Source organism: Aristolochia californica, unplaced genomic scaffold (assembly GCF_029961685.1).
Source record: "Aristolochia californica isolate CCGP_79_NKW_82.1479 unplaced genomic scaffold, dmAriCali1.0.hap1 SCAF_3, whole genome shotgun sequence".
NCBI lineage: Eukaryota > Viridiplantae > Streptophyta > Magnoliopsida > Piperales > Aristolochiaceae > Aristolochia > Aristolochia californica.
The window spans coordinates 27,469,421-27,494,597 of record NW_027181992.1 but is presented as its reverse complement, the minus strand read 5'-3'; positions in this window follow the sequence as shown (position 1 = coordinate 27,494,597).

Here is a 25,177-nt window from a genome sequence, read left to right as displayed (position 1 = left end):
TGAGCCATAATTTCTAATCTAGTATTATGAATTTTGTTAGGGTATGGTTGCTCTAAAGGTTCTATGCCTAATAGTTTTAAACAAGGCAGACAAGCTTTTAAGAAACAGTGGGAACATTTGGCTCTTTGTTTCTTGCTAGGATACCAAGAACACTTAAAACAAGGATTACTGTCTAAGCTTGTATTCCATAACCATGTATGATTGCATTCAATGGAGGTATCCATAAGATCATGGTTATCTTCTATATCTAAATCTATAATAAGTTCATCTTCAGAATCAGAAGTTTCTAAAGGAGTATTGGGTATGCTAACAATACTGTAAATGGATTCTGTATCGGACATGTATTCATCTACTTCAATAAGATCTTGTTGAACATTTTCTACTAGGGTAGATCTTCTAGAGTTAATATTTTGTCTTTTAGGACATGTATTAGCTAAATGTTCTGTTTGTCCACAATATAGCAAGATAATTTATTCTTATAGGTTCTTTTTGGATTGAACGTTCGGACATGTCTATCTTTGTTTAAATATGGTTTTCTACTTTTGGATCTTCAGATAAAGTATCCTTTCTTAAAAATTCTTTTAGGCCTTCTTTGTTTTTGTCAGAATCTTTTAAGCCATAAGCCTGGGTTGTATATATTTGTTTACAAAATCCAAAATCATCTCCTTTAAGTTGTCTTTGGATTTGGATATCTGTACATTTTTCTTGAAGAATTGTCATTATAAATTTTGTTCTTTGTCCTATAGAATATACAGAGGTAGGATGGAGGCCTCTATAGCCTGCCATTTGTCATATATTTCTTTGCCTAAGGCTTCAGGTAATTTTATAACTAATTTTATTCCTAAGTCTTTATTAAAGGCATTTCCTGAAATGCAAGTATAGTAGAAATAGTCTTGTAGAATTTTTTTGACATATTTGTAATTATGTAAGCTAAGTTGTTCTAAATATATTACTGCATCTTTCTGTAATGTGATAGATCCCAAGTTGGGGTCATCATCTGTTACTAATTGAAAAACTTTATTAACAAAATTATATGGATTAGATCCTAATCTCATTAATTGCCCAAATTCTTCAGGATTACATCTTTTATAACTTTCCCACAAAGCCTTAACACTTTCTCCTAAAAATGTTTCTAAGTATCTATACATTTCTTCTACATCTTGGGATGAAAAATTCTGGATATAGTTGGAGACTACTTGATTTTTCCAAAAGTCTAATACAGTGGTCCATTCTTGAGGGTCATGAGCAGAGAGGTTGAGAATTTTTCCTTTGCCTTTATCTTGGAAAGTAATAGGTCTTTCTGTTTCTTTTCTTTTTCCCTTTGGGTGTATCTTTTTATAAAATGTATTGGTTCACTGTAAGGAACTCTCGGCATATTACCGAAGTAATATACTTCTCTAGGTGGAGGTCTTGGATATGTAGAATAACTACTTCTAGGGATATTAACTGAACTTTCTTCATCCATATATTCTTTTATACTTAAGGATTCGTCTTCTTTTGGTTCTAAAGGCATTGTTCCTATGCGAATGTTCATCTCTTTATCATAGTACAAATATTCTTCTTCTTTAATTCTTTTGTTCTTTATTAAATCTTCTTCTAGATGTAGAATTTCTCTTTCTGTTAATTGTAAACCTAATTCTTTCGGGTATATTATTTCATCTATCTCTGATTCAATATTGACCAAATCATAATTCTCACTAGATATTGATTCGGTTTCTTTTGTATTTTTCTGTTCATAACTATTAAATCTAATATTTATGTTTCCTTTTGTATCTGTGTACATTATGCTTTCTTCAGGGCTAATTATTTTTTCTTCTCTAAACTTAAGGTTCCAATCTAGTCCAGCTAACTCATCATGTGAATATTTTATAGGTTTAAGTAATTTTATGCTTTTATTACCTATTAAGTTAACTACATCGTCTATCTTAACTTTAAATCTGGTTGTACTTGAGCAAGTACATCTTCCTAAAAATCCTACGCATAGTAGTAGATTATGTCCAACAAAGGAATCATATCCTTTGGTCTGGATTCCTATTTTGATGTATTTCTTAAAATCTTGTAGTCCTATCAAAAAATCTGGGGAGCAATAAAAGATTCCTCCATTTTGGTTCATGTCTACTTCTGTAATTCCTAGCATTGCCTTCTTTGGGTCTGCCCATCTGTCATCATAGATGCTTAGCAAAGTTTTAGTTTCTAAATGTTTTCTTCCTAAACCTTTTATCCCGATTACAATTAAGCCTAAGTGAATTAAAGTATATATCTTTTTAATTTCTCTAAATGCCTGTTCTGCTATTAGATTAATATTAACAAAGTCTTGTCTTACACAGCATATCTGAATTTCTCTATAATGTCTAAATAATCATGTGCTAAAATTTAAGGGTCCAGTTCTATATAATTGTCTAGAATTTAAAAGATTTAATTGGTTATTGCTAAATAAGGTTATATCTTGATCAATGTCTATGATTTCATCTAATTGTATGTCTCTCTGATCTATACTTCTTCTACCAGTAATTTTGTCTATTATCGTAGGTTGCCTAGCAGAACTTCCTATTTCTGAGATGGATCTTTCACCTCGCTGTGAAATAGCCATTGTTTTTTAGTTTGGGTTGTCCTAGGTTGGTCTATTGTTACAGTTTTTAATTTCTGGGTTATTAAGTCTATTTCTTTATCAATATTTTGTTGGGTTCCTTTACTGGTTTTTAGATAATCTAAATTTTCATAGAGTCTTTCAGTTTTTCCTTTTAAAGTTTTTAATTCTTCCTGTATTTTATTAATATTTAGTTCTATGTCTGTGAATTTGATTTGGAGATTACTTCCTAAACTTATCAAAAGTCTATTATACTATTAAGTTGAGGATTACTTCCGTGTAGGCTATGGTCTTCGCTATTAAAATGACACTTAAGGGAACTTGTTCCTATGAACTTAAAATCAAATTTAGTGTTAATTCTTAAATCTAAATATTTTATTTTCTTAAAAGGGTCCAGGGCTAAGGCTCTGATACCAAAATATAGGGGGTACTCTTTTTTAATCTGGAGTATTCAGATACGATGTTTGAACTGGTCTTCTGATAATTTGTCTTCTAGGTACTCTAGGTATTATGATTTGTCTTGGAGTTTCTACAAATCTCCTTTAAGAGTATAGGGATAATATAAAGCAAATACAACCAAAAATTACTAAGTTACAGAAAACGAGAGTAAGTGCTATAGAAATAAAAATTATATATTTTCTATGATTCTAATTATAATGCTCAAAAACAAGTATATATCAGATTCTAGTAAATCAACTATCCGTTCTGGAAAGAAAACAAAATATTCAAAAAGTTTTAAACTGAGTACTCCTAAAAACAGAATGTAAGTATAAGGCTCTATCTTAATAAAACAAGGAATTCTTTCTTAGGGTTCTATATAGTAGTCCTAAGTATAAATAGTATATAGGCAGAAACCTTAAAAGTACTCAGAAAATTTGTCTGAGTATTTTATATACTAGCCAAATATTCATAAAAGGTACAGCGGCGTTGTTATCAACCGAGAGTGACGCTTGGCTCTTTCGAGGCAGAGGCGGCTGTCAGGGTGTAGCCCTCACCCAGTTGTGTTCCAGCCTAATATACCTTCTGTACTAGATTAAATTCTAAGGAAAGAGAAGGACTGAACTAGCAGACAATAAAAGTAGTGAGGATTAAGGCAGAAAGAACAACACCAAGAATAATAAAGAGCAAAAGCATACGAAAGGAAGTATAGGAAATGTATGATGTAATACTTCCAGAAGGTACCTCCTAAACTTCTTTCTGTTTAGACCTTTTTGGGATCTCCCTAAGGTTATGGTCACTTGAGACATAAGGAGGTGTGTGCTTCCCTAGCATAAAGCTTTGGCCACGGGCCCCTGTAATTATTCCGACAAAACAAAAGCCCTAAAGTCCCAGTGGACAACAACGGGCAGAAAATATCGGAACAGAGGACCGTGAAAGCTTAGAGGGTTACACAATGCTTTTACCAAATGCTCAAGATGAAACCAAAATAAGGGGAAATCTTTACAGGGCTAAACAAAGAGAGTTTAGGAGTTCCCTTGAGGAAGACCCCTGAACTACGGAATAAAAAAGAAAGGAATAAACTTACTTATGACAAGGAGCACTGGATGGTTTACAAGAGGTTTGAGACAAAGAGGGCAGGAGTCATTGAAACCAGAGAGATAGACCAAAGCACTCTTTCATTCATAACTTCAAAGTGTTACATATGGCTTATTTATAGCCAAAAACTTGCCGACACTTGAAGGCGAAAGGGGAATCACTCGGGTGCTCATTGGGCCCCATCGTCAGTGATTTATTCCTTTAGCTTTCCAGGTGTGCGGATTACAAAGCATTATTACAGGAAAGGACTGTACAAAAAATTAAAAAGTACAATAATTGGGGAACATCGTGTCTGTACAAAAAGTAAAAGTACAATAATTGGAGAACATCTTATCTATCCTTGAAACCATGGTCTTGAAACTGTGGGCTGCTTAAACTGGGTGCTGAAAACCATCATTGTCTTGAAAACTGTGTGTCTTGAAACCGTGGGCTGCTTGGTGCTGAAATCATTATCTTGAAAACTGTGCACTATTCTTGGAAACCTTGGGCGCTGAAAACTACCATTGTCTTGGAAGTTGTGTGCTGTCAAAATCATTATCTTGAAAATTTAGGGCTGTTTAAGGGCTTGAGTGCTGAAGTTTTTTTTTTTTTTTTGATAGTCTCTTTTCTATTATAATCTTTTTATTTGTCAGTCTTTTCTATGCAGTCTCTTTCTTGAAGAAAATGATGCAAGACTATTTCCAAGAATATCTCAAAGATCAAGGATATGAAAGGAAAGATTCATACACGTCTAGCAAGACAAGGTCCACTGGGACCAGAACACAGACCTTACAATGCTATTCACAAGAAGAAGACGAAGATTATGACTATGACTCAAAAGCCATCCACAATTTGACCACTCTTGATGGCAAATAAGATTCCCCACTAGAAAAGAGAATGGATAGAAAAGACTAAAAGATAAGATAAGATAGAAAAGAGACAGGATAGAAAAGATAGATAGAGAGAGAGGGAGACAGAGATAGAGAGATAGAGAGATAGATAGATGGATAGAAAGATAGATAGATAGATAGAAGGATAGAAAGATAGATAGATAGATAGAAAGATAGATAGAGAGAGAGAGAGAGAGAGAGAGAACACAAAACTATTCTTATACTCTTATATAATTTTTTTTTTTGTCTTTTCTGTCCAGTCTCTTTTCTAATGAGAATCTTTTCTATGTTATCTTTACTTTAGTCTTTTCTAGCCAGTCTCTGTTCTATTGAGAATCTTATTTACCATCCAGAGTGATAAGATTTTGGATGGCTTCGGAGTCATAATTGTAATCTTCATCTTCATCTTGTGAGTAGCATTGTAGAGTTTGGGTGCCAGTGGACCCTGTCATGCTGGATGTGTCTGAGTCTTTTTTCTCGTACCCTTGATCTTTTAGATATTCTCTGAAGTAGTCATCCATCATCTTCTTAATTTCATCTTTCTCTGTAGTAGTCTCGTTCTTCTTTTCTTTATTCTTTTCTTGTGGCATTTTTGGCAAATGCCCAGCCATCAACGGACTTGAGGTGTTTTTACTGGCTACCGTTTGAGCTGGACTAGCCAGTGAAAACCCTTCACTGATAGGGGTTTGGGTACAAAAAGTACCTGTTGCCTTTGCTTTGAGAATTCTATTTTCTTCTTCCAATGTTTTTGTGTATTCTTTCTGAAACAAATTCTTTTCTTCTAGAAGTATTCTTTTCTCGTTCAGTCTCTGAATAGTCTTTGTAAGTGTGTCACAATGATCACAAAAGATAATTCTTTTGGTGTCTTTGGCTATTCCATAAGACACTTGGTCTTCTCTCATATGTCTTAAGGAGGGAGCAATATAGTAATTTGTGCCTATGGTTAGTTTGGCTGCCTCGAGTGCTTCTTGGAGATTATTAAAGCCTTTGTAAATGGGTCTTTGGTAGTTTTGGATGCTTTCTATGACTTCTGTCCAAGAATGAAAGACTCCTGGAGTATGACCTTGGAAAATGACATAGAAATTAAAACTTTTCTTTTTCTGAGTAAAATATTCTGATAGACCATTAAGACTGGCTAAAAAGTACTTTTGATCTTTGGGAATTCTTTGGTAGGCTAACCATAAATTATCTAAGAGATATTGTTCTTCCTTTGTAACAGACACACTGGGTAAGGTCTTAAAAGTAATATTAGACTTAGGAAACACTACTAACTTCTGATTACCGAAACATAAAAATTCTTGTCCATAATTGTTAAATCTCGAAGAAGAAGGTCTGGAAGAGCGGTCGGGAAAATCCATCTGTCAAGAAATAAGTTTTGTATCAAAAAATCTTCGACTTAAAGTATCAGCAAGACTGTTATTTTTACCTTTAATGTGTTAAAAACTATGTAGTAACCGTTACCAGTAATAATGTCAACTAAGTTTAACCATCTTCTTCTACTAATTTTATTTTCCTTACTTCTTTGGAAATATTTCACTATAGCTTCACAGTCTGTTCTTAGTGTAAATTCTTGTTTATTAATAATAAATAATCTAAAGGCTTCTAAAGAATAAATGACAGCTAGAATTTCTGAATCTATACTGCTCATATTTCCTTTTTCTTTGAATTTTCCGCTAGCATAACTACAGATTCTTTCTTCCTCTTTTTCACTATATTGGTGGGGTTTTGCGATAAGGACTCCACCCCATCCTAAATTGCTTCCATCTGTTTCTATTATAATGTAAACAGAGTCTAGAGGCATCTGGAGTTTAGATAAGGTTTTTACTTTTTCTTTAACTTTTTTAACTAAATTTTTATCCTCTTGGTTAAAAAACTTTTGTCCATTAGGGGAGGTTTTACCATACAATGGTCCAATCATTTTTCCTATGTCTTTCAAAAAAGGTCTAGCATAATTGACTAAGCCTAAAAATCGTTGTAGTTGTTTTGTGTCTGAAAGATCATCTGGTATTTCTAAAATTTCTTTGAAATGTGATCTTGTAATTCAATCTGACCCTGGCCTATGTTAACCCCTAAGAATTTTATATATTCCTTAAAGAGTTCTATCTTTGTTTTGCTAATAATAATACCTTCTTGCATAAATGTAGCTAAAACTAATTGCAAATGTCCTATATGTTCTTCTATTGTTTTGTTGAAGACTAAAATATCATCTATATATACTAAGACAAAGGTATCATATTTCTTAAATATATTATCCATTTTTCTCTGAAACACTAAGGGTGCATTTTTAAGTCCAAATGGCATTACGAGCCATTCATAGTGTCCCTCTGGACAGGTGAAAGCCGTCCATTCTATGCTGTCCGGGTGCATTTTCACTTGCCAAAATCCGGACTTACAGTCAAACTTACTAAAAACCTTCTTGTCTTGAATTCTATTAATTAATTGAGTTTTTTCTGGGATATTATAACTATCTGTTACAGTGTTATCATTTAGTCTTTTATAGTTGATCACCATTCTAGATTTACCCCTTTTCTGTTCACTATGTTTTCTGACTATGAAAGCTGCAGAGCTATGGGGACTGATGGATTTTCTTATAATTCCTAATTTTAATAACTCAGAGATATGTTGTTTAAAATCTTCTTTATCTAAATTTGTGGCTTCTATATTGGCTGTTTTAACAATATAATTTGGATTTAATAATTCTAATCTACATTGGATATGGTTATTTTCCCAATGTTTAAGAGGGTTTTCGCCAAAATATTCTAGTTGGTCTAACTTATCTATAATCTGTTGAAGATGTTGTTTATCTTTATGATGAATATTAATTATTTCTAAATAAAGTTTTTCTGTGTCTAAGAAGGAATAGTCTAAATCTATCATTCTTTCGATCCAATCATCAAAATCTTCATTTTCTTCCATTATTTCTTCTGGATAATCTTGTGGACTAGGTATTGGTTGTATATAGGGTTCTGACGGAGAAGGTTCTGACTGAGCTGTTACTTGGACTAATCCTGTGTGATGAACTTCTTCTGCGAAAGTTTGAGATTTGTGGATAGGAACCTCTATAAGGTCTTCGTAACAAAAAAGTTTATTGTCTAGTTTTACAAGATTATTTTCTAACTGTTGTTCTAAGGCTTGTCTTGTGGCTTGGTTAGAGGTCCTTTCACAACTTCCTAAGATGGGATAGTGACAACTACTTTCTGGGTTCTTGTCTGAGGCTTCGGGGCCACCACGCTCTGCTGTAGAAGAAAGGGTAGGAGAGTAAACAATTTGGACGGGAACAATACTAGAATTCTTGTGGAATTGGAGGTAATCTCGGGAAATGGTTAAAGAGCCATTATTATGAAGAATAAAGTTAAGGCCTAAGATAAAATCTACTTTAAGCTTAAGGTCACGTACCCAGGTTAAAGGTAAGGGATAAGAGCCAGAAAAAGTGGAACAGTTGGTAAAAAATTGGATCTTTCCATCATCAAAATATTGGGTGTATGGATTGTACGTGCCATCAACCTGTTGGCTAAAAATTTGCTTACTCGTATGTTTGAGATATTTGCGGGGGACTAATCTGCGATGAATAATGCATTTGGTGCAACCAGAGTCAACTAAAGCATCTAAAACAAGGGAATGCTTATCAGGAAAGGTGATCTTGGCTCTGACTAAGATACTGGAGAAGGATTTATCCTGGTTACAAACTAAAGAAGTTTCTGGTTCATCTAATCCTACTGTTATACCATCATAAGTTTCTTTCTCAATTGTATCAAGTCTGTGTTTAAGTAAAGAAATTTCTACTTCACAGTTATCGATTTTTCTAGCCATAATTTCTAATTTTGTATTATAAATCTTGTTAGGTTGAGGTTGGTCTACTAGAGTAATGCCTAATTGTTTGAGGCAAGGAAGACAAGCTTCTAGGAAGCATAATGAACATTTGGCACGCTGTTTCTTACTGAGATACCATTTACATTGGAAACAAGGGTTACTATCTAGTCCTGTAAACCATAACCAAGAATGTGCACAGTCTAAAACTGTATCCATTAGGTCTAGATGTTCATCGGGATCTAGGTCTAGGATGAGGTCCTCGTCTGAGTCTGAAGTGTCTGATGGAACATTAGGGATACTGACGATGCTGTAGATGGATTCCGTATCGGACATATACTCGTCTACCTCAATAAGGTCTTGTTGAACATTTTCGACTAAAGTTGATCTTCTAGAATTAATGTTTTGTCTTTTCGGATAGGTGTTGGCTAAATGTTCTGTTTGGCCACAAATATAGCAAGAAAGTTTGTTTTTATAAGTTCTTTTAGGGTTAAAACGCCTAACATGTCTATCTTTATTAAGATAGGGTTTTCTACTTTTAGATCTTCTAATAAAATATCCTTTCTTGACAAATCTTTTTGGTCTTCTAGATTTTGGTCTAGAGTCTTTTAAACCATATGCCTGAGTAGTATAAATTTGTTTACAGAATCCAAAATCATCTCCTTTAAGTTGTCTATGGATTTGAATATCTGTACATTTTTCTAGTAATATAGTCATAATAAACTTTGTTCTCTGTCTTATAGAATATACAAAATTGGGATTAGCATTTTCTATGTTCTGCCATTTCTCATATATTTCTTTTCCTAAAGCTTCTGGCAATTTTCTAAAGAGTTTGATGCCTAAATCCTTATTCAAAGCATTTCCTAAAATGCAAGTATAATAGAAATAATCTTGCAAGAATTTTTTAACATACTTGTAATTATGTAGGCTAAGTTGTTCTAGATAGATAACTGCATCTTTCTGTAATGTTATAGAACCTAAATTAGGATCATCTCCTGTTATTAACTGAAAAACTTTGTTGACAAAATAGTAAGGGTTTGATCCTAAACTCATTAATTGTCCAAATTGTTCTGGATTGTACCTTTTATAACTTTCCCATAGGGCTTTAACATTTTCTCCTAAGAATGTTTCTAAATATCTATACATTTCTTCTACATCTTGGGAAGAAAAATTCTGAATATAGTCTGAAACTACTTGATTTTTCCATAAGTCTAAGAAAATAGTCCATTCTTGGGGATCATGGGCTGACAGGTTAAGAATTTTTCCCTTTCCTTTTTCTTGAAAAGTAATAGGCCTTTCAATTTCTTTTCTTTTTCCTTTTGGATGTATCTTTTTATCAAAGTGGACCAGTTTGGTATAGGGTAGTCTTGGCATATTTCCGGAATAATAAACTTCTCTGGGAGGTTGCCTAGGATAGGTAGAATAGGTAGGATTATTAACAGACCTTTCTTCATCCATATATTCTTTTACACTAAAAGTTTCTTCTTGCAATTCTAAAGATGGTTCTAATGGCATTGTCCCTATCCTAATATTTGATTCATTATCATAATATAAATATTATTTTTCTTTAATTCGCTTGTTTTTTATTAGATCTTCTTCTAAATGAAGGAGTTCTCTCTCAGCTAATTGTAGTCCTAGTTCATTAGGGTATATTATATTATCAGTTTCTGCTTCTATGTTCACTAAGTCATAATTCTCACTGGATATAGATTTTGTTTCATCTGTGTTTTTCTGTTCATAACTATTGAATCTAATGTTTATGTTTCCCTTTGTATCTGTGTACATGATACTTTCTTTTGGACTAATTATTTTTTCTTCTCTGAACTTAAGATTCCAGTCTAATCCTGCTAAGTCTTCAGGAGAATATTTTATAGGTTTAAGTAATTTTATTCCTTTATTTCCTATTAAATTTACCACATCGTCTATTTTTATTTTAAATTTGGTAGTGCTGGAGCTAGTACATCTACCTAGAAACCCTATGCACAATAGTAAATTATTCCCGACAAAGGATTCATATCCTTTGGTTTGGATTCCTATCTTGATGTATTTTGTGAAATCTTGTAAACCTAGAAGAAAATCAGGGGAACAATAAAATATTCCTCCATTCTAGTTCAAGTCTACTTCTGTTATTCCTTACATAGCGTTCTTAGGGTCTGCCCATCTATCATCATAAATACTTAATAAGGTTTTAGTGCCTAAATGTTTTTTGCCTAGGCCTTTTATGCCTATGACTATTAATCCTAAGTGAATTAAAGATCTTTTTTATTTCTCTAAAGGCTTGTTCTGCAATTAAATTAACATTCACAGAATCTTGTCCTACACAACTTATCTGGAGTTCTCTATAGTGTCTAAATAATCCAGTCTGAAAATATAGAGGTCCTGTTCTATATAACTGCCTGGGATTAAGTAAGTTTAGCTGGTTATTACTAAATACAGTAATATCTTGATCAACATCTATGATATCATCTAGCTGAATATCCCTTTGATCAACACTTCTTCTGCCAGTAAGTCTATCTAATATGTTCAGGTTTCTAAAGGAACTTCCTACTTCTGAGATTGATTCTTCATTTCTCCGTGAAAATGCCATTGTCTTTTAGGTGGGGTTATGTTTGGCTGGTCTATTTTAACTGCTTTTAATTTTTGGGTAATTAAGTCTATTTTTTTATCTATATGTTGTTGGGTTCCTTTGCTAGTTTTTAAATAATCTAAATTTTCAGCTAACCTTTCTGTTTTTCCTTTAAGGATTTTTATTTCGTCTTGTGTTCTAGTTAAGACAAATTCTAAATCAGTTAATTTAGCTTGAAGAGAGCTTCCTAAGCTGATTATTAAGTCTACTATACTGTTTAGGTGAGGATTAGTACCGTGTAAACTATGTTCTTCGTTATTAAAATGACACTTTAAAGAACTTGAGCCTACAAATTTAAATTCGAATTTAGAAGGGATTCTCAAATCTAAATATTCTATCTTTTTAAAAGGATCTAGGATTAACCAAGGCTCTGATACCAAAAGTCTAGGGGGGTACTCTTTTTCTAATCTGGAGTATTCAGATCTGAACTATAAAGGGTTTGCCTAGGTTGTCCTCTTCTTAATATCTGTCTTCTAGGAGTTCTGGGTATAATTATGGGTCTTGGGGTTTCAAATACTCTTATATAATTATTTAAAGAAAGAGTAAAACAAATAAAACTAAAGATGATTATATTGCAGAAAACTATGGAAAGTGTTATATTAACAAAGATCATATAATTTTTCTATAATTTTAATTATTATACAAAGAAAAATATATATATCTAATTCTAATAGTTCAACTATCTGTTCTGGAAAGAAAACAAAATATTCAAAAAGTCTTAAAGCTAATACTCCTAAAAACAAGATACAACTCAAAGAACCTATTTTAATAAAATAAAGAGTATTTTCTTAAACCCCTATATAATAAGCCAAGATATAGATAATAATAGGGTAAGTATCTGAGGAGAAGCCGGGCGATCTGATGTAATATAAAAAAGACAAACCAAATATACATGTAAGGGTACGGCGGCGTTGTAGCAACCGGGAGCGACGCTTGGTCCTTTGGAACAGAGGTTCCTCAGAAGCAGAGGCGGCTGTCAGGGCGTAGCCCTCACGCAGTTGTATTCCAGCCTAATATACCCAAACAAGAAAACCTAACAGGCAATATATCTAGTATATGAGAAAACTAACAGACAATAAATGTAGTGATAACAAGAGCAAGCAAAATGATTCCAAGAGTGACAAACAAAATAACCATAGAACAAAGAAAACAGAGAACAAGAGAAAACTTAGAACTATTGGAACAAACTTCCGTAAGGTAGCTTCTAAATGTCTTGTTGTTTAACTCTTTCTCAGATCTCCAACAAGTCTCAAACACCCAAGACAAGCAGAGGTGTGTGCTTCCCTAGCTCATAGCTTTGGTCACGGGCTCCGTCAATATTCCGAAATCACAAGCCCTTTGGTCACTCATGGACAATAGCGGGCAACAATCGGAACTCAGGACCGTGAAACCTCAGAGGGTTACACAATGCTTTTACCACATGCTTGGGATGAATCTGAAGTGAGAGGAAATCTTTACAGAGTTAAACAAAAAGAGTTTAGGAGGTCCCTTAAGGAAAACCCCGAACTACTGTAATAAAGGAAAGGAAAACAAAGACTTACAATGGAGGATGGAAGCGATCAGGATCAGTGAGGGTTCAGAACGGAACAAGCAGAAGTCATGGAAGCAAGTGATGGGCAAAAGGATTTTCTCATTCATAATTTCTGATCGTTACATAAGGCTATTTATAGCCAAAACTTGGCCGACACAAGGAGGCAAAAGGAATCACCCGGGTGCTCATTGGGCCCCATCGTCAGTGATATGTCCTTGTTTTGCTTTCCAGGTGTTCGGTTGATATCCAAACTTAACAAAAGTAATGTACAATAATGAAAACTTTTACAAACGTGAACAAGAAAAAGTACAATAATACTATGGGCAAGTCCTTGTCACGAATCTTGAAAACTTTGTCTGCCTTGAAAAACTATGGGCAAAACCACGGACAATTTTTTTTTTTTTTTTGTCTTTTTTGTCTGGTCTCTTTTCTAATGAGAATATTTTCTATGTTATCTTTACTTTAGTCTTTTCTAGCCAGTCTCTGTTCTAATGAGAATCTTATTTACCATCCAGAGTGATAAGATTTTGGATGGCTTCGGAGTCATAATCGTAATCTTCATCTTCATCCTATGAGTAGCATTGTAGAGTTTGGGTGCCAGTGGACCCTGTCTTGCTGGATGTGTGTGAGAATTTTTTCTCGTACCCTTGATCTTTTAGATACTCTCTGAAGTAGTCATCCATCATCTTCTTAATTTCATCTTTCTCTGTAGTAGTCTCGTTCTTCTTTTCTTTATTCTTTTCTTGTGGCATTTTTGGCAAATGCCCAGCCATCAACGGACTTGAGGTGAAATTAAGAACGAGACTACTACAGAGAAAGATGAAATTAAGAAGATGATAGATGACTACTTCAAAGAATATCTAAAAGATCAAGGGTATGAGAAAAAAGACTCAGACACATCCAGCAAGACAGGGTCCACTGGCACCCAAACTCTACAATGCTACTCACAGGATGAAGATGAAGATTACGATTATGACTCCGAAGCCATCCAAAATCTTATCACTCTGGATGGTAAATATGATAAGATTCTCATTAGAACAGAGACTGGCTAGAAAAGACTAAAGTAAAGATAACATAGAAAAGATTCTCATTAGAAAAGAGACCGGCTAGAAAAGACAAAAAAAAAAAAAAAATTGTCTGTGGTTTTGCCCATAGTTTTTCAAGACAAAGACAGGCAAAGTTTTCAAGATTCGTGACAAGGACTTGCCCATAGTATTATTGTACTTTTTCCTGTTCACTTTTGAAAAAGTTTTCATTATTGTACATTACTTTTGTAAAGTTTGGATATCAACCGAACACCTGGAAAGAAAAACAAGGACATATCACTGACGATGGGGCCCAATGAGCACCCGGGTGATTCCTTTTGCCTCCTTGTGTCGGCCAAATTTTGGCTATAAATAGCCTTATGTAATGATCAGAAATTATGAATGAGAAAATCCTTTTGCCCATCACTTGCTTCCATGACTTCTACTTGTTCCGTTCCGAACCCTCACTGATCCTGATCGCTTCCATCCTCCATTGTAAGTCTTTGTTTTCCTTTCCTTTATTCCAGTAGTTCGGGGTCTTCCTTAAGGGACCTCCTAAACTCTTTTTTTTAACTCTGTAAAGATTTCCTCTCACTTCAGATTCATCCCAAGCACGTGGTAAAAGCATTGTGTAACCCTCTGAGGTTTCACGGTCCTGAGTTCCGATTGTTGCCCGCTATTGTCCATGAGTGACCAAAGGGCTTGTGATTTTGGAATATTGACGGAGCCCGTGACCAAAGCTATGAGCTAGGGAAGCACACACCTCTGCTTGTCTTGGGTGTTTGAGACTTGTTGGAGATCTTAGAAAGAGTTAAACAACAAGACATTTAGGAGCTACCTTACGGAAGTTTGTTCCAATAATTCTAAGTTTTCTCTTGTCCTCTGTTTTCTTTGTTCTATGGTTATTCTGTTTGTCACTCTTGGAATCGTTTTGCTTGCTCTTGTTATCACTGCGTTTATTGTTTGTTAGTTTTCTCCTATACTAGATATATTGGCTGTTAGGTTTTCTTGTTTGGGTATATTAGGCTGGAATACAACTACGTGAGGGATACGCCCTGACAGCCGCCTCTGCTTCTGAGGAACCTCTGTTCCAAAGGATCAAGCGTCGCTCCCGGTTGCTACAACGCCACCGTACCCTTACATGTATATTTGGTTTTCTTTTTTATATTACATCAGATCGCCCGGCTTCTCCTCAGATACTTACCCTGTTATTATCTATATCTTGGCTTATTATATAGGTGTTTAAGAAAAAAACTCTTTATTTTATTAAAATAGGTTCTTTGAGTTGTATCTTGTTTTTAGGAGTATTAGCTTTAAGACTTTTTGAATATTTTGTTTTCTTTCCAGAACAGATAGTTGAACTATTAGAATCAGATATATATATTTTTCTTTGTATAATAATTAAAATTATAGAAAAATTATATGATCTTTGTTAATATAGCACTTTCCATAGTTTTCTGCAATATAATCATCTTTAGTTTTATTTGTTTTACTCTTTCTTTAAATAATTATATAAGAGTATTTGAAACCCCAAGACCCATAATTATACCCAGAACTCCTAGAAGACAGATATTAAGAAGAGGACAACCTATGCAAACCCTTTATAGTTCAGATCTGAATACTCCAGATTAGAAAAAGAGTACCCCTCTAGACTTTTGGTTTCAGAGCCTTGGTTAATCCTGGATCCTTTTAAAAAGATAGAATATTTAGATTTGAGAATCCCTTCTAAATTCGAATTTAAATTTGTAGGCTCAAGTTCTTTAAAGTGTCATTTTAATAACGAAGAACATAGTTTACACGGTACTAATCCTCACCTAAACATTATAGTAGACTTAATAATCAGCTTAGGAAGCTCTCTTCAAGCTAAATTAACTGATTTAGAATTTGTCTTAACTAGAACACAAGACGAAATAAAAACCCTTAAAGGAAAAACAGAAAGGTTAGCTGAAAATTTAGATTATTTAAAAACAAGCAAAGGAACCCAACAACATATAGATAAAGAAATAGACTTAATTACCCAAAAATTTAAAGCAGTTAAAATAGACCAGCCAAAAACAACCCCACCTAAAAGACAATGGCAATTTCACGGAGAAATGAAGAATCAATCTCAGAAGTAGGAAGTTCCTTTAGAAACCTGAACATATTAGATAGACTTACTGGCAGAAGAAGTGTAGAGCAGAGGGATATTCAGCTAGATGATATCATAGATGTTGGTCAATATATTACTGTATTTAGTAATAACCAGCTAAACTTACTTAATCCCAGACAGTTATATAGAACAGGACCTCTAAATTTTCAGACTGGATTATTTAGACACTATAGAGAACTCCAGATAAGCTGTGTAGGACAAGATTCTGTGAATGTTAATTTAATTTCAGAACAAGCCTTTAGAGAAATAAAAAAGATCTATTCTTTAATTCACTTAGGATTAATAGTCATAGGCATAAAAGGCCTAGGCAGAAAACATTTAGGCACTAAAACCTTACTAAGTATTTATGATGACAGATGGGCAGACCCTAAGAAAGCTATGTTAGGAATAACAGAAGTAGACATGAACCAGAATGGAGGAATATTTTATTGTTCTCCTGATTTTCTTCTAGGTTTACAAGATTTCAGAAAATACATCAAGATAGGAATCCAGACCAAAGGATATGAATCCTTTGTCGGCAATAATTTACTATTGTGCATAGGGTTTCTAGGTAGATGTACTAGCTCCAGCACTACCAAATTTAAAATAAAAATAGACGATGTGGTAAATTTAATAGGAAATAAAGGAATAAAATTACTTAAACCTATAAAATATTCTCCAGAAAACTTAGCAGGATTAGACTGGAATCTTAAGTTCAGAGAAGAAAAAATAATTAGTCCAGAAGAAAGTCTCATGTACACAGATATAAAGGGAAACATAAACATTAGATTCAATAGTTATGAACAGAAAAACACAGATGAAATAGAATCTATATCCAGTGAGAATTATGACTTAGTGAACATAGAAGCAGAAACTGATAATATAATATACCCTAAAGAACTAGGACTACAATTAGCTGAGAGAGAACTCCTTCATTTAGAAGAAGATCTAATAAAAAAAAAGCGAATTAAAGAAGAAGAATATTTATATTATGATAATGAATCAAATATTAGGATAGGGACAATGCCATTAGAACCATCTTTAGAATTGCAAGAAGAAACTTTTAGTGTAAAAGAATATATGGATGAAGAAAGGTCTGTTAATAATCCTACCTATTCTACCTATCCTAGGCAACCTCCCAGAGAAGTTTATTATTCCGGCAATATGCCAAGACTACCCTATACCGAACCGGTCCACTTTGATAAAAAAGATACATCCGAAAGGAAAAAGAAAAGAAATTGAAAGGCCTATTACTTTCCAAGAAAAAGAAAAGGGAAAAATTCCTAACCTGTCAGCCCATGATCCCCAAGAATGTACTACTGTCTTAGACTTATGGAAAAATCAAGTAGTTTCAGACTATATTCAGAATTTTTCTTCCCAAGATGTAGAAGAAATGTATAGATATTTAGAAACATTCTTAGGAGAAAGTGTTAAAGCCCTATGGGAAAGTTATAAAAGGTACAATCCAGAACAATTTGGACAATTAATGAGTTTAGGATCAAACCCTTACAATTTTGTCAACAAAGTTTTTCAGTTAATAACAGGAGATGATCCTAATTTAGGTTCTATAACATTACAGAAAGATGCAGTTATCTATCTAGAACAACTTAGCCTACATAATTACAAGTATGTTAAAAAATTCTTGCAAGATTATTTCTATTATACTTGCCTTTTAGGAAATGCTTTTAATAAGGATTTAGGCATCAAACTCTTTAGAAAATTACCAGGAGCTTTAGGAAAAGAAATATATGAGAAATGGCAGAACATATAAAATGCTAATCCCAATTCTGTATATTCTATAGGACAGAGAACAAAGTTTATTATGACTGTATTACAAGAAAAATGTATAGATATTTAAATCCAAAGACAACTTAAAGGAGATGATTTTGGATTCTGTAAACAAATTTATACTACTCAGGCATATGGTTTAAAAGACTCTAGACCAAAATCTAGAAGACCAAAAAGATTTGTCAAGAAAGGATATTTTATTAGAAGATCTAAAAGTAGAAAACCCTATCTTAATAAAGATAGACATGTTAGGCGTTTTAACCCTAAAAGAACTTATAAAAACAAACTTTCTTTCTATATTTGTAGCCAAACAGAACATTTAGCCAACACCTATCCGAAAAGACAAAACATTAATTCTAGAAGATCAACTTTAGTCGAAAATGTTCAACAAGACCTTATTGAGGTAGACGAGTATATGTCCGATACGGAATCCATCTACAGCATCGTCAGTATCCCTAATGTTCCATCAGACACTTCAGACTCAGACGAGGACCTCATCCTAGACCTAGATCCCGATGAACATCTAGACCTAATGGATACAGTTTTAGACTGTGCACATTCTTGGTTATGGTTTATAGGACTAGATAGTAACCCTTGTTTCCAATGAAAATGGTATCCCAGTAAGAAACAGTGTGCCAAATATTCATTATGCTTCCTAGAAGCTTGTCTTCCTTGCCTCAAACAATTAGGCACTACTCCAGTAGACCAACCTCAACCTAACAAGATTTATAATACAAAATTAGAAATTATGGCTAGAAAAATCGATAACTGTGAAGCAGAAATTTCTTTACTTAAACACAGACTTGATACAATTGAGAAAGAAACTTATAACGGTATAACAATAGGATTAGATGAACCAGAAAATTCTTTAGTTTGTAACCAGGATAAATCCTTCTCCAATATCTTAGTCAGAGCCAAGATCACCTTTCCTGATAAACATTCCCTTGTTTTAGATGCTTTAGTTGACTCTGGTTGCACCAAATGCATTATTCATCGCAGATTAGTCCCCCGCAAATATCTCAAACATACGAGTAAGCAAGTTTTTAGCCAACAGGTTGATGGCACGTACAATCCATACACCCAATATTTTGATGATGGAAAGATCCAATTTTTTACCAACTGTTCCACTTTTTCTGGCTCTTATCCCTTACCTTTAACCTGGGTACGTGACATTAAGCTGAAAGTAGATTTATCTTAGGCCTTAACTTTATTCTTCATAATAATGGCTCTTTAACATTTCCCGAGATTACCTCCAATTCCACAAGAATTCTAGTACTGTTCCCGTCCAAACTGTTTACTCTCCTACCCTTTCTTCTACAGCAGAGCGTGGTGCCCCCGAAGCCTCAGACAAGAACCCAGAAAGTAGTTGTCACTGTCCCATCTTAGGAAGCTGTAAAAGGACCTCTAACCAAGCCACAAGACAAGCCTTAGAACAACAGTTAGAAAATAATCTTGTAAAACTAGACAATAAACTTCTTTTTTACGAAGACCTTATAGAGGTTCCTATCCACAAATCTCAAACTTTCGCAGAAGTTATTCACACAGGATTAGTCCAAGTAACAGCTCAGTCAGAACCTTCTCCGTCAGAACCCTATATACAACCAATACCTAGTCCACAAGATTATCCAGAAGAAATAATGGAAGAAAATGAAGATTTTAATGATTGGATCGAAAGAATGATAGATTTAGACTATTCCTTCTTAGACACAGAAAAAATTTATTTAGAAATAATTAATATTCATCATAAAGATAAACAACATCTTCAACAGATTATAGATAAGTTAGACCAACTAGAATATTTTAGAGAAAACCCTCTTAAACATTGGGAAAATAACCATATCCAATGTAGATTAGAATTATTAAATCCAAATTATATTGTTAAAACAGCCAATATAGAAGCCACAAATTTAGATAAAGAAGATTTTAAACAACATATCTCTGAGTTATTAAAATTAGGAATTATAAGAAAATCCATCAGTCCCCATAAATCTGCAACTTTCATAGTCAGAAAACATAGTGAACAGAAAAGGGGTAAATCTAGAATGGTGATCAACTATAAAAGACTAAATGACAACACTGTAACAGATAGTTATAATATCCCAAACAAAACTCAATTAATTAATAGAATTCCAGACAAAAAGGTTTTTAGTAAGTTTGACTGTAAGTCCGGATTTTGGCAAGTGAAAATGCACCCGGACAGCATAGAATGGACTTTAAAATGCACCTGTCCAGAGGGACACTATGAATGGCTCGTAATGCCATTTGGACTTTAAAATGCACCCTCAGTGTTTCAGAGAAAAATGGATAATATATTTAAGAAATATGATACCTTTGTCTTAGTATATATAGATGATATCTTAGTCTTCAGCAAAACAATAGAAGAATATATAGGACATTTGCAATTAGTTTTAGCTATATTTATGCAAGAAGGTATTATTATTAGCAAAACAAAGATAGAACTCTCTAAGGAATATATAAAATTCTTAGGGGTTAACATAGGCCAGAGTTAGATTGAATTACAAGATCACATTTCAAAGAAAATTTTAGAAATGCCAAATGATCTTTCAGACACAAAACAACTACAATGATTTTTAGGCTTAGTCAATTATGCTAGACCTTTTTTGAAAGACATAGGAAAAATTATTGGACCATTGTAGGGTAAAACCTCCCCTAATGGACAAAAGTTTTTTAACCAAGAAGATAAAAATTTAGTTAAAAAAGTTAAAGAAAAAGTAAAAACCTTATCTAAACTCCAGATGCCTCTAGACTCTGATTACATTATAATAGAAACAGATGGAAGCAATTTAGGATGGGGTGGAGTCCTTATCGCAAAACCCCACCAATATAGTGAAAAAGAGGAAGAAAGAATCTGTAGTTATTCTAGCGGAAAATTCAAAGAAAAAGGAAATATGAGCAGTATAAATTCAAAAATTCTAGCTGTCATTTATTCTTTAGAAGCCTTTAGATTATTTATTATTAATAAACAAGAATTTACACTAAGAACAGACTGTGAAGCTATAGTGAAATATTTCCAAAGAAGTAAGGAAAATAAAATTAGTAGAAGAAGATGGTTAAATTTAGTTGACATTATTACTGGTAATGGTTATCGCATAGTTTTTGAACATATTAAAGGTAAAAATAACAGTCTTGCTGATACTTTAAGTCGAAGATTTTTTGATACAAAACTTATTTCTTGACAGATGGATTTTCCCGACCGCTCTTCTAGACCTTCTTCTTCGAGATTTAACAATTATGGACAAGAATTTTTATGTTTCGGTAATCAGAAGTTAGTAGTGTTTCCTAAGTCTAATATTACTTTTAAGACCTTACCCAGTGTGTCTGTTAAAATGGAAGAACAATGTCTCTTAGATAATTTATGGTTAGCCTACAGAAGAATTCCCAAAGATCAGAAGTACTTTTTAGCCAGTCTTAATGGTCTATCAGAATATTTTACTCAGAAAAAGAAAAGTTTCAATTTCTATGTCGTTTTCCAAGGTCATACTCCAGGAGTCTTTCATTCTTGGACAGAAGTCGTAGAAAGCATCCAAAACTACCAAAGACCCATTTACAAAGGCTTTAATAATCTCCAAGAAGCACTCGAGGCAGCCAAACTAACCATAGGCACAAGTTACTATATTGCTCCCTCCTTAAGACATATGAGAGAAGACCAAGTGTCTTATGGAATAGCCAAAGACACCAAAAGAATTATCTTTTGTGATCATTGTGACACACTTACAAAGACTATTCAGAGACTGAATGAGAAAAGAAGACTTCTAGAAGAAAAGAATTTGTTTTAGAAAGAATACATAAAAACATTGGAAGAAGAAAATAGAATTCTCAAAGCAAAGGCAACAGGTACTTTTTGTACCCAAACCCCTATCAGTGAAGGGTTTTCACTGGCTAGTCCGGCTCAAACGGTAGCCAGTAAAGACACCTCAAGTCCGTTGATGGCTGGGCATTTGCCAAAAATGCCACAAGAAAAGAATAAAGAAAAGAAGAACGAGACTACTACAGAGAAAGATGAAATTAAGAAGATGATGGATGACTACTTCAGAGAATATCTAAAAGATCAAGGGTACGAGAAAAAAGACTCAGACACATCCAGCAAGACAGGGTCCACTGGCACCCAAACTCTACAATGTTACTCACAGAATGAAGATGAAGATTACGATTATGACTCCGAAGCCATCCAAAATCTTATCACTTTGGATGGTAAATAAGATAAGATTCTCATTAGAACAGAGACTGGCTAGAAAAGACTAAAGTAAAGATAACATAGAAAAGATTCTCATTAGAAAAGAGACTGGATAGAAAAGACACAAAAAAAAAAAAAAAAAATCACCCGGCTAGGGGTGTACTATTTTTCTAATTTGGAGTATTCAGATCTGAACTATAAAGGGTTTGCCTAGGTTGTCCTCTTCTTAATATCTGTTTTCTAGGAGTTCTGGGTATAATTATGGGTCTTGGGGTTTCAAACACTCTTATATAATTATTTAAAGAAAAGAAAACAAGTTCAACTAATAGTTGTATCTAATATGTTTTAGATACAAATTCTGGGTATAATTATTTAAAGAACAGACCTTACAATGCTATTCACAAGAAGAAGACGAAGATTATGACTATGACTCAGAAGCCATCCACAATTTGATCACTCTTGATGGCAAATAAGATTCCCCACTAGAAAAGAGAATGGATAGAAAAGACAAAAAGATAAGATAAGATAGAAAAGAGACAGGATAGAAAAGACAGATAGAGAGAGAGAGAGATAGAGATAGAGAGATAGAGATATAGATAGATGGATAGAAAGATAGATAGATAGATAGATGGATAGAAAGATAGATAGATAGATAGATAGATAGATAGAGAGAGAGAGAGAGAGAGAGAGATAAACACAAGAGACCTCAAAGTAAGGAGAAAATAGAGGAACTCTAGCTCTTGGGAGGGGATAGAATAAACCAATGGAGAGGAAAAGGATACAAGAGAGAGAGATATAGATATATCTTATTTGCCATCAAGAGTGGTCAAATTGTGGATGGCTTCTGAGTCATAGTCATAATCTTCGTCTTCTTCTTGTGAATAGCATTGTAAGGTCTGTTCTTTAAATAATTATACCCAGAAAGGGTAAAAAAACATATATATATATATATATATATATATAGAGAGAGAGAGAGAGAGAGAATTTACACTCTCTCTATCTATCTAAGAGAGAGAGAGAGAGATAGATAGATAGATAGATGGATAGAAAGATAGAGAGAGAGAGAGAGAGAGAGAGAGAGAGAGATAGATGGATGAAAATGTAGAGAGAGAGATATAGATAGATGGATGGAAAGATAGATAGATAGATAGATAAATAGATAGAGAGAGAGAGAGAGAGAGAGAGAGATGGATAGAAAGATAGATAGATAGATAGAGAGAGAGAGAGAGATAGATGGTTAGAAAGATAGAGAGAGAGAGAGATGGATAGAAAGATAGATAGAGAGAGAGAGAGAGAGAGAGAGATTCTATGCAGTCTCTTTCTTGAAGAAAATGATGCAAGACTATTTCCAAGAATATCTCAAAGATCAAGGATATGAAAGGAAAGATTCATACACGTCTAGCAAGACAAGGTCCACTGGGACCGGAACACAGACCTTACAATGCTATTCACAAGAAGAAGACGAAGATTATGACTATAACTCAGAAGCCATCCACAATTTGACCACTCTTGATGGCAAATAAGATTCCCCACTAGAAAAGAGAATGGATAGAAAAGACTAAAAGATAAGATAAGATAGAAGAGAGACAGGATAGAAAAGATAGAGAGAGAGAGAGACAAAGATAGAGAGATAGAGAGATAGATAGATGGATAGAAAGATAGATAGATAGATAGATGGATAGAAAGATAGATAGATAGATAGATAGATAGATAGATAGATAGATAGATAGAGGGAGAGAGAGAGAGAGAGAGAGAGAGAGAGAGAGAGAGAGATGGATAGAAAGATAGAAAGATAGATAGATAGAGAGAGAGAGAGAGAGAGAGAGAGAGAGAGTGAGAGAGAGAGAATTTTTTTTTTTGTCTTGTCTCTTTTCTATTTTAATAGTCTTAGTGTTTTATCTTTTCTATCCAGTCTCTTTTCTATGTTAATAGTCTTTAGTGCTTTGTCTATTTTCCATCGAGTGTTGTCAGATTGTGGATGGCCTCTGAGTCATAATCAAAATCTTCGTCTTCTTCTTGGGAGTAGCATTGTAGAGTTTGGGTACCAGTTCCTGTGGACCCAATCTTGTTGGAAGTGTTTGAATCTTTTTTTCTCATAACCTTGGTCTTTTAGATATTCTTGCATCATCTTCTTCATCTTTTCTGAGTCTGCATACTGTTTTTCTTCTTGCTTTTTTTCTTTTTGCTTTTCTTGTGGCATTTTTGGCAAATGCCCAGCCATCAACGGACTTGATTTGTCTTTATCGGCTGCCATTTGAGCCGGACTAGCTAGTGAAAACCCCTCACTAGTAGGGATTTGGGTACAAATAGTACCTGTTGTCCTTGCTTTAAGTCGTTTGTTTTCTTCTTCCAAAGTCTTTATATATTCTTTCTGGAAATCATTCTTTTCTTCAAGAAGTCTTCTTTTCTCATTGAGTCTTTGTATGGTCTTGGCTAAAGTATCACAATGATCACAAACTATTATTCTTTTGTTGTCCTTGGCTACGCCATAAGACACCTGGTCTTCTCTCATGTGCCTCAAGGAAGGGGCTATATAGTAATTGGTACCTATCGTTTGCTTGGCTGCTTCTAGGGCTTCTTGGAGATTATTAAAACCTTAATAAATGGGTCTTTGAAAATTTTGAATACTTTCTACAACTTCTGTCCAAGAATGAAAAACTCCTGGAGTGTGGCCTTGGAAAACAACATAGAAATTAAAAGTTTTCTTTTTCTGTGTGAAATATTCTAAAAGACTGTTAATACTTGCTAGAAAATATTTCTGATCTTTTGGAATTCTTTTGTAAGAAAGCCATAAGTTATCTAACAAACATTGTTCTTCTTTAGTAACAGATACATTAGGTAAAGTCTTGAAAGTAATATTAGATTTTGGAAAAACAACTAGTTTCTGACTACCAAAAGTAAGAAATTCTTGGCCGTAATTATTAAATCTGGAGGAAGAAGGTCTGGATGGTCTTTGGTCAGGAAAATCCATCTGTTCAAGAAATAAATTTTGTGTCAAAAAATCTTCTATTAAGTGTATCAGCAAGACTATTGTTCTTTCCTTTGATATGTTCAAATTCTATCTTATAGCCATTACCAGTAATAA